At 57.3% G+C, this 16,555-nt stretch overlaps 1 pseudogene; it reads right to left on the bottom strand.

The window, feature by feature from the left end:
- Nucleotides 1–1,251: 1,251 nt before the first annotated feature.
- On the bottom strand, nt 1,252–11,819 carry LOC122109100 (annotated as a pseudogene).
- Between the last annotated feature and the right edge of the window lie 4,736 nt (nt 11,820–16,555).

Here is a 16,555-nt window from a genome sequence, read left to right on the forward strand (position 1 = left end):
ACCTTAGCAATGACCGGAAATGACCTGAAATGGAAGGTGGGAGTAGTCCTATACCCTAGCAATGACCGGAAATGACCTGAAATGAAAGGTGGGACTAGTCCTATACCCTAGCAAAGACCAGAAGTGGCCTGAAATGGAAGGCGGGACCAGCCCTGTATCCTAGCATCAACCGGAAATGACCTGAAATGGAAGGCAGGACCAGTGCCCAGCTTCTGACCCCGGTGACCCCTGACCCTGCTGTGCGGTGCAGTGCTCACGAGGTTTTATTGTGTGAGAAGTTAGAGGACATAGCCCGGATGTGAGAGGGCCCCGGATGGGAGGCTGGAGAAAGGCCCCAGATGGGAGGCCCAAGGTGGAGGTCCAGGATGAGAGGCTCAGGATGTGAGAGTCCCTGGATGTGGGAATCCCTGGGTCTGAGAATCCCCAGATGTGAGACTCTCTGAATGTGAAAATCCCCAGATGTAAGAGTTCCCCAGATGTGAGAATCCCCGCATGTGAGAGTCTCTGGATGTAAAAGTCCCTGGATGTGACAATCCCTGGATGTAGGAATCTCTAGATGTGGGAATCCCCGGATGTGAGAATCCCCGGCTGTGGGAATCCCCAGATGTGAGAATCCCTGGATGCGAGAATCCCCAGATGTGGGAATCCCCGGATGTGAGAGTCTCTGGATGTGAGATTTCCCCAGATGTGGGAATTCCCTGGTCTGAGAATCCCCGGATGTGGGAATCCCTGGATATGAGAATCCCCGGATGTGGGAATCTCTGGATGTGAGAATTTCTGGATGTGAGAATCCCCGGATGTGAGAATCTCTGGATGTGAGAGTCTGTATGTAGGAATCCCCGGATGTGAGAGTCTCTGGATATGAGAATCCCCGGATGTAAAAGTCCCCGGATGTGAGAGTCTCTGGTTGTGAGAATCCCTGGGTGTAAAAGTCCCCAGATGTGGGATTCCCCGGATGTGTAAATACATCCCCGGGAATCCCTGGATGTGTCACCAGAAGTGAGAATCCCAGATGTGAGAATCCCAGGATGTAGGAATTCCTGGATGTGAGAATCCCCGGATGTAGGAATCCCCGGATGTAGGAATCCCTGGATGTGAGAGTCTGTATGTGGGAATCTCCGGATGTGGGAATCTCTGTTTTTGAGTATACCCGGATGTTTAATACCTGGATGTGAGTCCCCGGATGTGAGAGGCGCAGGCCAGGATCTGCCATAGCCCCAGGGAAGTTGGGGGTTGGGGGTCAGGTCGGGGTCAGAGGTCGGGCATCAGGTGGTCGCAGGCACAGAGCGGTCTGGGCACGCAGCAGGGCTGGAGGCGCAGGCTCCAGGTGTTGTGTGCAGGGGCGAGGGGCGGGGCCACGAGGGGACGGCGCTTGCGCAGCATCCAGGCCACCGCGGCCTCCACATGCCTGCGCGTCGCCATCGGTCCCTGCATTGGGTGGGTCTCCCCCGGGTCTGCCGTCAGGTCAAAGAGCAGTGGCCGCAGGTGGCGGGTCATTTGCCGCCCCGAGCAGGCACAGGCAGGGAAACCAAGGCAGGCGCCCAAGCACGGCGAGTCGAAGCGCAGAGTGGCGAAGTGCAGCTTCCACACAGTGCAGCCTGCGGGGGGTGGGGGGAGAAAGGAGTAACATCCAGGGCCTCACATCCCGGGATTCCCATCCGGGAATTCACATCCAGAACATCACATCCAGGGATTCACATCCGGGCATTCACATGCAAGACCTTACATCCGGGGATTCCCATCCAGGACTTCACATCTGGGTATTCACATCCGGGGATTCCCATCTCGGACCTCACATCCGGGAATTCACATCCGGGACCTCACATCCAGAAAGTTACATCCGGGGCTTCACATCCGGGGATTCACATCTGGGGCTTCACATCCGGGGATTCACATCCGGGGCCCCACATCCGTGCATTCACATGTGGGACCTCACATCCGGGGACTCACACCCATGGCCTCACATCCGGGGATTCTCATCTGGGACCTCACATCCAGGGATTCCCATTTGGGACCTCACATCCGGGGCCTCACATCCGGGGATTCCCATCTCATGCCTTCCATCCAGGTCCTCACATCCCAGGATTCCCACATCCGGGGCCTCACATCCAGGGATTCTCATTCAGTACCTCACATCCGGGAATTCCCATCGGGGACTTCACATCCGGGACCTTACATCCGGGGTTTCCCATCTCATGCCTTCCATCCAGGTCCTCACATCCCAGGATTCCCACATCCGGGGATTCCCACATCCAGGTCTCCCACCCCCAGGCCTTGCATCCGGGTCCCTGAACGCATGCATGCAGCTCCCTCCCCCGCCCCGGGGCCCAGCGGAGGTCAAGGCACTCACTTGGGTGGTCGAACCAGCACACGGCGTGCAGCCAGGCCTCGCAGTAGTGCAGCAGGAAGTCGTGGCCTGCGGCCTGCGCCATCCCCAGCAGCGCGGGCATCAGGTCCCGGCCTTCCACCTCCCTGCGGGACCTGGATGTGCAGGCTTCTGAGCGCTCAGAGACCCAGATGTGCAGGCCGGAGCCCCCAGAGACCCGGATGTGCAGGCCAGAGATCCCAGAGACCTGGATGTCAAGGCTTGAGCCTTTAGAGATCCGGATGTGCAGGCTTCTGAGCCCTCAGAGACCTGGATGTACAGGCTTCTGAGGCCTTCAAGACCCGGATGTCCAGGCTCCTGAACACTCAGAGACCCAGATGTGCAGACTTCTGAGCGCTCAGAGGCCCAGATGTGCAGGCCAGAAATCCCAGAGACCCGGATGTCCAGGTTTCTGAGCCCCCAGAGACCCGGATGTGCAGGCCTGAGATCCCAGAGACCCAGATGTGCAGGCTTCTGAGCCCTCAGGGACCCAGATGTGCAGGCCTGAGCCCTCAGAGACCCGGATGTCCAGGCCTGAGACCTGGGCCTAGGTACTCAGAGACCTGGATGTGCAGCCCTGATGCCTTAGAGACCCGGATATGAAGGCCTGAGTCCTCAGAGACCCAGATGTCTAGGCTTCTGAGTGCTCAGAGGCCCAGATTTGCAGGCCTGAGCCCTTAGTTACCCGGATGTAAAGGCTCCTGAGCCCCCAGAGACCCGGATGTGCAGGTCTGAGCCCTCAGAGACCCGGCTGTGCAGGCTTCTGAGCAACCAGAGACCCGGATGTGCAGGCCTCAGCCTCCCCCGCTCGGGGATCCCCGAGGCCCCGGATGACCCCCCTTCTCCTCCACCCCGTGGGGACGCAGGCCGGCGAACTCCTACCTGTCCGCCGGAACCCAGACCCCGGCCAGGCGCACCACCGTGGGGAACAGGTCCATGAGGCTGGTGGGCTCAGGCATCAGGCGCCCTGCGCGCAGTGTCCCAGGCCAGCGCACCAGCCCAGGGACCCGGATGCCGCCCTCCCAGCCACCCATGCCTTTGCCACCTGCAAGGGAGGGCGAAGGACAAAAGTCAAGGGGTGGGGTCGGGCCGCGTGGGAGGCTCCATCCACCCTGCCTCAGTTTTCCCCTCGCCTCGGTGAATGCCGTTGGAACCCCCGAGGCGAGCGCCCCAGCCCGGGCCTCCAGCGAGGCACTGTGGTTCGACGTGAAGTAGACGAGGGTATGGCGCCCCAGCCCCGCGCCGTGAAGCGCTGCCAGCAGTCGCCCTCCGGGGGGGGAAATGGGTCCGTGCCTCAGTTTACCCCCAGCATCCACCGTGCCTCGGTTTGCCCCCAACATGCACCGTGCCTCAGTTTACCCAACATGCATTGTGACTCAGTTTACAAATTTCCATCGTGCTTCAGTTTATCCCCAATGCCCAGTGACTCAGTTTACCAAACAGGCACCGTGCCTCAGTTTACCCCCAACGCTCACCGGGCCTCAGTTTACCCAAATGCACCGTGCCTCAGTTTACCCCCAACATGCACTGTGCCTCAGTTTACCCCCAACATGCACTGTGCCTCAGTTTACCCAAATGCATTTTGCCTCAGTTTACCCAAGTGTACTGTGCCTCAGTTTACGCTAAACATGCACCGTGCCTCAGTTTACTCCTATATTTGGGCCTCAGTTTACCCAAGTGCACCATACCTAAGTTTACCCAAATGCACCGTGCCTCAGTTTACCCCAACCCGCTGACCCCGTCCCCGTGCCTCAGTTTACCCCCATCCCGGTGCCTCAGTTTACTCAACCCACTCACCTTGTCCCCGTGCCTCAGTTTACCCAACATGCACCATGCCTCAGTTTACCCAACATGCCTAGTGACTCAGTTTACCCAACATGCACCATGCCTCAGTTTGCCCAACATGCCCAGTGACTCAGTTTACCCAAATACACTGTGCCTCAGTTTACCCCAATACCCAGTGACTCAGTTTACACAACATGCACCGTCCTTCAGTTTACCCCTATATGCGGGCCTCAGTTTACCCACATCCACCGTACCTCAGTTTACCCAAATGCACTGTGCCTCAGTTCACCCTGAACATGCACCGTGCTTCAGTTTACCCAACATGCACCGTGCCTCAGTTTACCCAAGTGCACCTTGCCTCAGTTTACCCCCAACATGCCCAGTGACTCAGTTTACCCAAATGCACCGTGCCTCAGTTTACCCAAACCCCATGCCTCAGTTTATCCCCAACACACTGACCCTGTCCCTGTGCCTCAGTTTACCCAAATGCACCGTGCCTCAGTTTACTCAAGTGCACCGTGCCTCAGTTTACCCCAATCCATTGACCCCGTTCCCATGCCTCAGTTTCCCCCATCCCGCTCACCCCATCTCTGTGCCTCAGTTTCCCCCAACCCACTCACCCCACCCCCGTGCCTCAGTTTCCCTATCCCGCTCACCCCGTCCCCGTGCCTCAGTCTCCCTATCCCGCTCACCCCACCCCCGTGCCTCAGTTTCCCCCATCCCAAGCACCGTGCCTCAGTTCCTGCCGCACCGCACTCACCCACCATCCAGTCGAGCTCCTCCATGTTGTCGCCGTGAGTGCCGTGCGCGCTGCGGCCCTGGAAGGCAGGTGAGGTGACCAGCGGGACGTGGACGTGGAGGAAGGAGACGAGAAGGAGGATGGGGCGGGCCTGGTGCCTGCGGACCCACGTCAGACCCCGCCCCCATCATCAATAACCTCACCAATAACCGACCTGATCAGGTATTGCCAATAATCGATCAGATGATCGATAATTGATCCTGATCTGATCAGATATTACCAATAATCGATCCTGATCTGATCGATAATACCAATAATCAATAGTGATCTGATCAAAAATACCAATAATCGATCGTGATCCGATCAGTTATTACCAATAATCGAACAGATCTGATCAGTTATTACCAATAATCAAACATCTGATTGATATGACCAATAATAGAACATGAGCTGATCAGATATTACTAATAATCGAACAGGATCTGATCAATAATACCAATATTCGATTGTGATGTGATCGATAATACCAATAATCGAACATCATCTGATCGATAATACCAATAATTGAACATGAGCTGATCAGTTATTACCTATAATCGAACATCATCTGATCAGTTATTACCAATAATCGATCATGATCTGAAAAATACTACCAATAATCGATCATGGTCTGATGTGAGGTCTACCAGATGTCTCTACAGATCTACTAGATGGAACATCCGGGGACCTGAGGTCTACCAGATGTTTCTGCAGATCTACTGATGGAACATCCGGGAACCTGAGGTCTACCAGATGTCTATAGAGATGTACTAGATGTAACATTCAGGGATTTGAGGTCTACCAGAGGATTTGAGGTTGACAGTTGACTATAGAGATCTACTGGATATACATCTGGGCACCTGAGGTCTACCAGTTGACTATAGAGATCTAGTAGATGTACATCTGGGGATCTGAGGTCTACCAGACGTCTGTAGAGATCTACTGATGGAACATCCGGGGATTTGAGATTGACCAGTTGACTGTAGAGATCTACTGGATGTACATCCGGGGATCTGAGGTCTACCAGATGCCTATAGAGATCTCCTAGTGGAAGATTCGGGGATTTGAGGTTGACAGTTGACTATAGAGATCTACTGGATGTACGTCCGGGGAACTAAGGTCTACCAGTTGACTATAGAGATCTAGTAGATGGCATCTGTCCCCCTCCCCGACCCCAGGCTGACCTGTGGATGAAGGCCTCAGCCTCCTGCAAGAAGAGCCCCGCGCTGGCCTCAAACCTCAGAGGCTGCTGGACGACCTGGTGATCCCTCATCAGGAAGCAGTCGGCATGGACGATGAAGACACCCAGGAGGCGGGAGGTGCAGGCCAGGAGCAAGGCCCCACATCCAGGGCCCAGCACCCAGGGCACCCAGCGCAGGCCCAGCAGGCCCGTGAGCTTCCCAGAGTCCAGGCAGAGCAGGGAAAGCAGCAGCAGCTGCGCCCCCAGGTCCAGGGGCCCTTGCAAACGCGCTCGCTTCTCCGAGGGCTCCGCTTGCAAGCAGTCCCCCATCAGGGTGAAGGGGACCCCGAAGAAGGAGTCAAACCCGTGGTTCAGGGGGTGGTGGCAGTGGTCAGTGGGGGACTCACAGTTGAGGCCCAGGTGCCATTTGCCTGGAGGGGAAGAGACGGATGGATGAGTGAATGGATGGGTGGATGGGTGCATGGATGGGTGGATGGATGGGTGGATGGATGGGTGGGTGGATGGTTGGGTGGGTGGATGGATGGATGGATGGATGGGTGGATGGATGGATGGATGGATGGATGGATGGGTGGGTGGATGGATGGATGGATGAATAGGGGAATGGGTGGATGGATGGATGGCTGGATGGATGGATGCACAGTGGATGGATGGATGGGTGGATGGGTGGATGGATGGATGGATGGGTGGGTGGATGGATGGATGGATGGGTAGATGGATGGGTGGGTGGGTGGATGGATGGATGGGTGGATGGATGGGTGGGTGAATGGATGAATGGATGGAGGTGGATGGATGGATGGGTGGGTGAATGGATGAATGGATGGAGGTGGATGGATGGATGGGTGGGTGGATGGATGGATGGATGGATGAATAGGTGGATGGATGGATGGGTGGGTGGATGAGTGGATGGATGGATGGAAGGGTGGATGGGTGGATGGATGGATGGATGGGTGGATGGGTGGATGGATGGATGGATGGATGGATGGGTGGATGGATAGATGGATGGGTGGATGGATGGGGGATGGGTGGATGGATGGATGGGTGGATGGATGACTTCTCTCTTACCTATGAGGCCGGTGGCGTATCCCTGCTCCTGCAGGATCTTGGCGAAGGTGATCTCGGAGGTGGACAGCCCGCCCGACACTGCTGCCCACTGCAGCACACGTGCCCCTTTGGTGGTCACCATGCCTTTCAAGAGAGAGGAGAAGGACCCTAGGTCAGTGATGATGGCGTCCCGGGTCAGGAGGGGGCATCTAACACCTTCAGGGGGAAGGCCTGCTGTGTCTGGGATAGCCTGGGACCTGCCCACCAGGGGTGGAAAGGACCCCAGCCCTGGGAGCCCCCGGGGGAAACCAATATGGCATCACTTCTGGTTTCCTGGCGTTTCAGGGGGGAAGTCCCAGAGTCTCAGGAATCTGAACCTGAGATCCTCAGAGTAGTCCTCCCCTCCCTCTAGTGGACCTCAGTGCCCTAGATGTTGAGCCTCAGTTCCCTGGATATTGGACCTCAGGTCCCCGGATGTTTGATGTTAGTATCCCGGATGTTGGCCCTCAGATCCCCGGATGATGGAGTTCAGTTCCCTGTATGGTGGATATCAGGACCCCAGATGTTGGACTTCAGTTACCCGGATGTTGTAGCTCAGTTCCCTGGATGTTGGGTCTTACAACCCCGGATATTGGAGCTTAGATTCGGGTATGTTGGCCCTCAGATCCCCAGATGTTGGAGCTCTGTTCCCCAGATGTTGGGGCTCAGGTTCCCGGATGTTAGATCTTAGTACCCCGGATGGTGGATGTCAGGTCCTTGGATCTTGGAGTTCAGTTCCCAGAATGTTAGGCCTCAGATCCCCGGATGTTGGATCTTAGTACAATGGATGTTAGAGATAAGGTTCCCGGATATTAGAGTTCAGTGCCCCGGATGTTTGTGCTCAGATCCCCGGATGTTGGATCTTAGTAACCCGGATGTCAGAGATGAAGTCCCTGGATGTTAGAGCTCAGTGCCCCGGATGTTGGTGCTCAGTTCCCCGGATGTTGGGCTTTAGATCCCCAGATGTTGGGTCGCAGATCCCCAGATGTTGAATATCAGGTCCACGGATGTTGGATCTTAGTATCCCAGATGTTGGCTCTCAGATCCCCGGATGTCCTGCCCCCACCTCCCCCCCACCGCTCCCTCTGTTCCCCAGATATCCCACCCCCCCATACCAACCCAGGCGCACAGGGTAGCGTCCCGTCAGGAAGGCCGCACGGCTCGGGCTGCAGACAGACGCTGCCGCCAGGTGCTGGGTCAGCTGCACGCCATCCCGGGCCAGGCCGTCCAGGTGCGGGGTGCTGTGGGGGGAGAGGGAAACTGAGTCACAGCCAAGAACATACGGGGACCTGGGGTCTAACATCAGGGGATCTAATGCCCAACATCCCAGGAGCTGAACTCCAACATCCAGGGCCCTGAGATCCCACATCTGGGATACTAAGATCCAACCTCTGGGGACCTGAGGTCCAACATCCGGGGATCTAAGATCCAACATCTGGGGCCCTGAGATCCCACATCCAGGGTACTAAGATCTATATCTGTGGACTGGGCTCCTACATCCGGGGATCTAAGGCCCAACATCCGGGGACCTGAGGGCCTACATCCGGGCAACTAAGATCCAACCTCTGGGACCTGAGCTCAAACATCCGGGTACCTGGTCTCCAACATCTGGGACACTAAGATCCAACATCCAGGGATCTGATATCCAACATCCGGGGGCCTGATCTCTAACATCTGGGGTACTAACATCTAACATCCGGGAACCTGATTTCCCACATCTGGGGTATACTAAGATTTAACATCTGAGGACCTGATCTCCAACATCCGGGGCACTAACATCCCACATCCGGGGATCTGATATCCAACATCCAGGGACCTGATCTTCAACATCCAGGGAACTGAGATCTAACATCCTGGGAATTGAACTCCAACATCCGGGGACCTAACATCCAACATCCGGGGACCTGGGGTCCACTAGATGTCTATACAGTTCTCCTGGTGGAACATCCGGGGAACTGAGCTCTAACATCCGGGGTACTAACATGTAACATCCGGGGACCTGATATCCAACATCCGGGGCAGTAAGATTCAACATCCGGGGACCTGATCTCCAACATCGGGGACCTGATCTCCAACATCCGGGAACCTGATCTCCAACATCCGGAGCACTAACATCTAACATCCGGGAACCTGATTTCCCACATCCGGGGCATTAAGATCTAACATCCGTGGACCTGTCCTCCAACATCCAGGGCACTAACATCCCACATCCAAGGATCTGATATCCAACATCCGGGGTACTAACATCTAACATCCGGGGACCTGATATCCAACATCCAGGACACTGAGATCTAACATCCAGGCACCTGGGCTCCTACATCCGGAGGAATAAGATCCAACATCCGGGGCACTGAGCTACAACATCCAGGGTACTAATATCTAACATCCGGGGACCTGAGCTCCCACATTTGGGGCACTAACCTCCAACATCTTGGGACCTGAGCTCCTACATCCGGGGCACTGAAGTCCAATATCTGGGGACATGATCTCCCACATCCGGGGTACTAAGATTTAACATCCAGGGACCTGATATCCAACATCCGGGGCACTAACATCCAACATCCGGGGACCTAGTCTCCAACATCCGGGGTACTAACATCCTACATCCAGGGAACTGAAGTCCAACATCCAGGAACCTGATTTCCCACATCCGGGGTATTAAGATTTAACATCCGGGGACCTGATATCCAACATCCAGGGACCTGGTCTTCAAATCCGGGGTACTAACATGTAACATCCGGGGACCTGATATCCAACATCCGGGGCACTAAGATCCAACATCCCGGGATTTGATATCCAACATCCACGATACTAACATCCAACATCCGAGGAACTGAGTTACTAGATGTCTATACAGTTCTCCTGGTGGAACATCCAGGGATCTGAGCTCCCACATCCGGGTAACTAAGGCCCTACATCCGGGCCTCCCCCTCTGCTCTCCGCAGGCTGCGGTTCCCAAAGCTGCCCAGGTCGCCCAGGCCCAGGTCGTCGGCCAAGAGCAGCAGGAAGTTGGGGCGCGAGGGGGCAGGGCCTGCACAGGGGCCAGGGGGGAGGAGGAGGAGAAGGAGGAAGACGAGGGGTGGGGCTGTGCAGCTGCTGTGCGACCTGAGGAGGAGAGAGAGGATGGGTGGATGGATGGGTGGATGGATGGATGGATGGATAGGTGGATGGGTGGATGGATGGATGGATGGGTGAATGGATGGGTGGATGGATGGATGGTTGGATGGATGAGTGGATGGGTGGATGGGTGGATGGGTGGATGGATGGATGGGTGGGTGGGTGGATGGATGGGTGGATGGTTGGATGGATGGATGGGTGGATGGATGGATGGGTGGGTGGGTGGATGGATGGATGGATGGATGGGTGGATGGATGGGTGGGTGGGTGTATGGATGGATGGATGGGTGGATGGATGGGTGGGTGGATGGATGAATGGATGGATGGGTGGATGGATGGATAGGTGGATGGGTGGATGGGTGGATAGATGGATGGGTGGATGGATGGATGGATGGGTGGATGAATAGGTGGATGGGTGGATGGATGGATGGGTGGAGGGATGGGTGGATGGATGGATGGGTGGATGGGAGGAGGGATGGGAGGACTCCCCCTCCCTCCAGGCATTCTCCTGACCAACATGGCGCCCAGGATCGTGTCCTTCCCATGATGCTCTCCGTTTCCTGGAAGAGAAGGCCGGAAGCAGGAAGTGGGGAAGAGCTGAGGAACATCCGGCCACCCCAGGGCCAGGCTGCTGTTGCCCCCACCAGTACATCAGCCCCTCACCTTGTCTTTCCAGGCTTGTGGCGGGGCCCTGAAGCCCCCACCCCGGGGCATGGTGGGACATCCGGGGGGGGCTCCAAAAAGCAATCGAAGCCCCCCAAACCCGGGTCCCCACACCTCTCCCCGTGTTCCCCAGAGGACGAACTCACATCCACAGTTCTCTGCCATCAGCGCCTGGGCCTGTTGCTCTCCCTGCCAGCCAGGAAGCTCGCAGGGCTCAAATGTCCACGTCACTCCAGCAGCCAGAACTCCACAAACCCCCTCCAAAATAAAAGTCCCCTTGTTCCTTGGAAAGGAACAGGATGTGGTGCTGAAGGGGTAGGCAGGGAAGGAAGGGAAAAGCCCGGAGTTGCTGGGCTGGGCGCCAAGAAATTGCCAGGCCTGGCAGAGGCAGGAGGAAGGGGAGGAGGGAAACCTCGAGAACTACATGGAGGGCTGCAATAAGAGTCAGGACCGTCAGGGAGCGTGGCCTGTGCCCAGGGGGCGTGGCCTGTGCTCAGTAGGGCGTGGCCAGAGCTCAGGAGGGCGTGGCCTGGGCTGGGGAGGAAGTGAGGGACTCAGGAGGGCTTGGCCTGCGCTTGGGGGAGGAAGTGAGGAAGAATTCCATCCAGAAGCAGCATGGCTGCTTTATTGCCTCCGAGTCTGGGAAAGGACCCCAACGGCCAAAGCGCAGCTGGAGCCAAGGTGTGGAGTGCCCGCTCTGCCACATCCTGGTTCCACCTCTCACATCTGGGTCTCAACCCCTCACATCTGGGTCCCAACCCTCACATCCGGGTCCAAACCCCTCACATCCGGGTCCTGGCGCCTGCCAGTGGACCTGGAGTTAAGTGACATCCTGGTACTTGCCTCCACATCTGGGTTCCCGGACCTGGAGATCCCTAACATCCGGGTACCCACCCCACATACAGGTTCACAGACCTGGAGGTCCCTAACATCTGGGTACTCACCCCACATCCAGGTTCATGGACCTGGAGGACCCTAACATCCGAGTACCCAGCCCACATCCGGGTTCACTGACCTGGAGGTCCCTAACATCTGGGTACTCACCCCACATCCAGGTTCATGGACCTGGAGGTCCCTAACATCCGAGTACCCAGCCCACATCCGGGTTCACGGACCTGGAGGTCCCTAACATCCAGGCAGTTCCCATTCCACATCTTGGTCCTGGACCCTCAGTGAATGTGGAGGGACCTGACATCCGGGATCCTCACGCCACATCCGGGTCCTAAACCCTGTCAGTGGAAGGAGAGGAGCGTGACATCCGAGACTCCACACGGCACAGCCAGGCCTGTGGATGTGATATTCGGGTCCTGCCCAGCACATGTCCAGGTCCCTGCCACAGTCCACATCCGGGTTAATGGACATGGACTTACATAACATCCGGGTTCCCCACGCAACATCCGGGTCCTGGCCCCTCAGTGGACCTGGAGATAGGTGACATCCGGGTCCCCCAGTCCACATCTGGGTCCTGGTTCCTCAGTGGACCTGGAGATAAGTGACATCTGGGTCCCTGACGCCACATCCGGGTGAGTGGACACGGAGGAGGGTGACATCCGGGTCCCCCAGTCCACATCCGGGTCCTGGCCCTTCAGTGGACCTGGAGATAAGTGACATCCTGGTTCCCCAGGCCACATCTGGGTCAGTGGACACGAATGAGGGTGACATACGTGTCCCTCCCAGTCCACATCCGTGTACTGGCCCCTCAGTGGACATGAAGGAAGGTGACATCCGGGTCCCTCCTAGTCCACATCCGGGTCCTGACCCATCAGTGCATCTGGAGGAAAGTGACATCCGGTTCCTCCATGCCACATCTGGGTCAGTGGACATGGAAGAAAGTGACATCCGGGTCCCTTCTAGTCCACATCCGGGTCCTGGCCCCTCAGTGGACCGGGAGATAGGTGACATCCGGGTTTCTCCCAGTCCACATCCGGGTCCTGGCCCCTCAGTGGACCCAGAGATAGGTGACATCTGGGTCTTTCCCAGTCCACATCCGGGTCCTAGCCTCTCCGTGGCCTCTGGTCAGACCGCAGCTTCTGTACAGCACACGCAGGTTTGGAGTCCCACATCCCGGCATCTTCCGGCTGGGGCGCAGGAGTCTTGCTGGAGCCGGACATCCGGGTCTCACGCGCTTTCCCGGCAACTGAACCCAGCGGCCGAAAGGCAGGAATGAAGCCCCACATCCGGTCTTCTCAGTCTGTTGCCTGGCAACCGAAGGCACAGGCCTAGACGCTGTGGTGGAGCCCAACGTCCTGGTATCTTCACTTGGTTGCCCGGCAACCGAACGCCGCGGCCTAGTGGCGGGAATGAAGCCCCACATCCGGGTCTCCTCAGTCCATTGCCCTGCCATGGCACCCAGCAGCCTAGTGGCGGGAATGAAGCTGAACATCCGGGTCTCCGGCGCACGGGGGTCGTGTCCGGGCGGCGCCCTGGGGTGGGCGTGGCAGACGTAGGAGCGCGCACCTCCAGGCTGCCATTGGTGCCCAATGTGAAGCGGCCATGACTCGGCGGCTCATGCAGCACCAGCCCGCCGGGCAGGCGCCAGGACACTGGAAGCGTGGAGGTGGGGCAGCGCAGCCGAAAGCTGCCGCCCAGCGCCACACGCAGCGCTGCCCCCGACGCTGCCCCAGGGGGCGGAGTCAGTGCCCAAGATAGCGGGGCAGGCGCGTGATGGGGCGGAGCTGGCGCAACAGGGGCGGAGTCAATGCCTCAGAGGGCGCAGTCAGCGCCCAAGATGGCGGCGCAGGCGGGCCAGGGGGCGGAGCTGCCTCAGAGGGTGGAGCCAGCGCACCAGGGGGTGGAGCCAGCGCCCAAGATGGTAGGGCAGGAGTGTGACTGGGCCGAGCTGGCGCGCCAGGGGGCGGAGTCAACGCCTCAGTGGGTGGAGCCGACGCCACAGGGGGCAGAGCCCGCGCCCACCATGGCGGCAGCCACACCCATATCTGGGCTTCACCCGCCGGGTTGCGCGCCACACACGCCACGGCGTAGCTGCCACCGCTGCGCAGCGCAAGCACATCCGGGATTTCCAACGTCCCACGCGCTTCCACGCTGATCCCTCCCCCCGTGCGACTGCGATACGGGACTGGAAGTACCAGCCCGCCCGGAAGTTCCCACAGCAGGCGGGCTCGGGGACGCCATCGGCCTGGCAGCGCACGCGCAGACGCACCACGGGGGAGACCCGGATGTCGTCGTTCACGTCGTCATGGACATCAGGCATAACCCGGATGCTCAGCGCCCACAGCTGCACGTGTAGGCGCACGGTGGTGCGCCAGCCCCGCTCCGCCATGCACGTGTACGTGCCTGCGTCGGCCCGTGCCCCCCGCAGGCGCAGACGCCCGTCCAGCAGCACCCGGAAGTGGGCGTCCTCCGGGCCGGAAGTGAAGGCCACGGGCTGCGAGGCCGGCGTCAGCCAGGTCACTGCGCGCGACCCCTGGGTCACAGGGGCACGTGAAGGTCACGGGGGTGCTGTAGGGGACGTAGAGCTCGGGGGGTAGTGGGGCGGAAGCGGAAGTGGGAGATGAAGAGGAAGCAGGAAGTGAAGGGGAAGCCGGAAGTGAAGCAGGAAGCGAAGGGGAAGCAGGAAGTGAAGAGGAACCAAGAAGTGAAGAGGAAGAGGAAATAGGAAATGAAGAGGAAGAAGGAAGAGACTGAGAGGAAGAGGAAGAAGAGGAAGAAGGAAAGGAAGAGGAAGAAGAGGAAACATGAGAGGAAGCAGGAAGAGATGGAGAAGAGGAAGAAGGAAAAGAAGAGGAAGCAGGAAAAGAATGTGAAGAAGAGGAAGAAGGAAGAGACTGAGAAGAGGAAGAGGAAGGAAAGGAAGAAGAGGAAGAAGGAAGAGACTGAGAAGAGGAAGAGGAAGGAAAGGAAGAAGAGGAAGAAGGAAGAGACTGAGAAGAGGAAGAGGAAGGAAAGGAAGAAGAGGAAGAAGGAAGAGATTGAGAGGAAGAGAACAGGAAAAGATGAGATGAAGAGGAAGAAGGAAAGGAAGAGGAAGAAGGAAAAGAAGTAGAGGAGGAAGCAGAGGAAGAGGAAGAAGATGGATGGTGAGAGGAAGAGGAAGGAAGAGATGGAGAGGAAGAAGGAAAGGAAGAGGAAACAGGAAAGGAAGAGGAAGAGGGAAAGTTAGAGGAAGAAGAAGTTGAATGATGTTGAGAGGAAGAGGAAGAAGAAGGAAGTGATTGAGAGAAGAGGAAGAATGAAAGGAAGAGGAAACAGGAAATGAAGAGGAAGAGGAAGAAGGAAGTGACTGAGAGGAAGAGGAAGAACCCGCCCCAGGCTCCGCCCCCCCACCCGTGGTCACACATCCGAGGTCTAACCCAGGCCCCAGGTCCCAGATCCCCACACTCCCATCAGGCCTCGCGACCCGAACATCCAGATCTCCCAGGACACCGGATGGGACGTGGAGGCAGTGGTGGGCAGCACAGTCCTCCCTGGGATCGGCATCCTGGGTCACGGGGGTCACGGGGGTCACGGGAAGCCGGGGTTGCAGATAGGAGGCGCCTGGCCCAGCCGCCAACTCCACGCGCACCCGTGCATGCGCGTTGCCAGCCGCGTTGCTCGCCACACACACGTACTCCCCCGCATCGCGTGACGTCACCGGACGCACGGAAAGCGTGCCATTGGGAAAGGCGTGGACCCGGATGTCAGAGCTGGGGAGGGGAGAGGGAGGGAGGGCAGGAAGGAAGGAAGGAGGGAAGGAAGGAGGGAAGGATGAAGGAAGGATTGGAGGGAAGGAAGGAGAGAATGTAGGGAAGGAAGGAGGGAAGGAAGGATTGGAGGGAAGGATTGGAAGGAAGGATTGGAGGGTAGGAAGGATGGAAGAATCGGAGGGAAGGAAGGAAGGATTGGAGGGAAGGAAGGAAGGATTGGATGGAAGGAAAGATGGAAGGATTGGAGGGAAGTAAGGAAGGATTGGAGGAAAGGAAGGAAGGAAGGATTGGAGGGAAGGAAGGATGGAAGGTTTGGAGGGAAGGAAGGAAGGATTGGAGGGAGGGAAGGAAGGATTGGAGGGAAGGAAGGATTGGAGGGAGGGAAGGAAGGATTGGAGGGAAGGAAAGATGGAAGGATTGGAGGGAAGGAAGGAAGGATTGGAGGGAAGGAAGGATGGAAGGATTGGAGGGAAGGAAGGAGGGAATGTAGGGAAGGGAGATTGGAAGGAAGGAGGGAATGTAGGAAAGGAAGGATGGAAGGAAGGAAGAATTGGAGGGAAGGAAGGAAGGATTGGAGAGAAGGAAGGAAGGATTGGAGGGAAGGAAGGAAGGATCGGAGGGAAGGAAGGAAGAAGGGAAGGAGGGAAGGAAGGAAGGAAGAAGGGAAGGAAGAAAGGAAGGAGGGAAGGAAGGAAGGAAGGAAGTAATAGGAGGAAAGACCATAAGGAAGGGAAGACAAATTTGAAGCCAATGTTAGTTATTCACACATGTGACATATGCATCCAATACTCATCTTGTATCGATCCCTGATCGATCATCTATCAATGATCGATCACTAGGGTTCTACCTTGCGATCTGGCAAGCCAGGACCTATAAATTACCTATTCACTGCTAATGGATCTACCATCCCCACCTCATCTCTAT

Source organism: Dipodomys spectabilis, unplaced genomic scaffold (genome assembly GCF_019054845.1).
Source record: "Dipodomys spectabilis isolate Male_0828 unplaced genomic scaffold, ASM1905484v1 ptg000068l, whole genome shotgun sequence".
NCBI lineage: Eukaryota > Metazoa > Chordata > Mammalia > Rodentia > Heteromyidae > Dipodomys > Dipodomys spectabilis.